The sequence below is a fragment of the Antrostomus carolinensis genome, unplaced genomic scaffold, assembly GCF_000700745.2.
Source record: "Antrostomus carolinensis isolate BGI_N321 unplaced genomic scaffold, ASM70074v2 scaffold30933, whole genome shotgun sequence".
In the NCBI taxonomy this organism is placed as follows: Eukaryota; Metazoa; Chordata; class Aves; order Caprimulgiformes; family Caprimulgidae; genus Antrostomus; species Antrostomus carolinensis.
Window position 1 is genome coordinate 366 of NW_010307753.1, and position 203 is coordinate 568.

Consider the following 203-nt stretch of genomic DNA (forward strand, 5'->3'; position numbering starts at 1 on the left):
AGAAGAGGTGCCCCCCCATCCCCAAGCTGCCATCGCTGGCATCCCAGGCTGGGTCCCCCACCCTGCTGAGCTGCCATCTGCCCAGCCTGATTCTCTCTGGAGGAGCTGTGCCCAGGTGCACCCCAGAAAGGTGAGGCAGCAGTTCCTGGAGCAGGCTGCTTTATTACAACAAGGCTCAACAGACCAGCAAATAAATAAATACC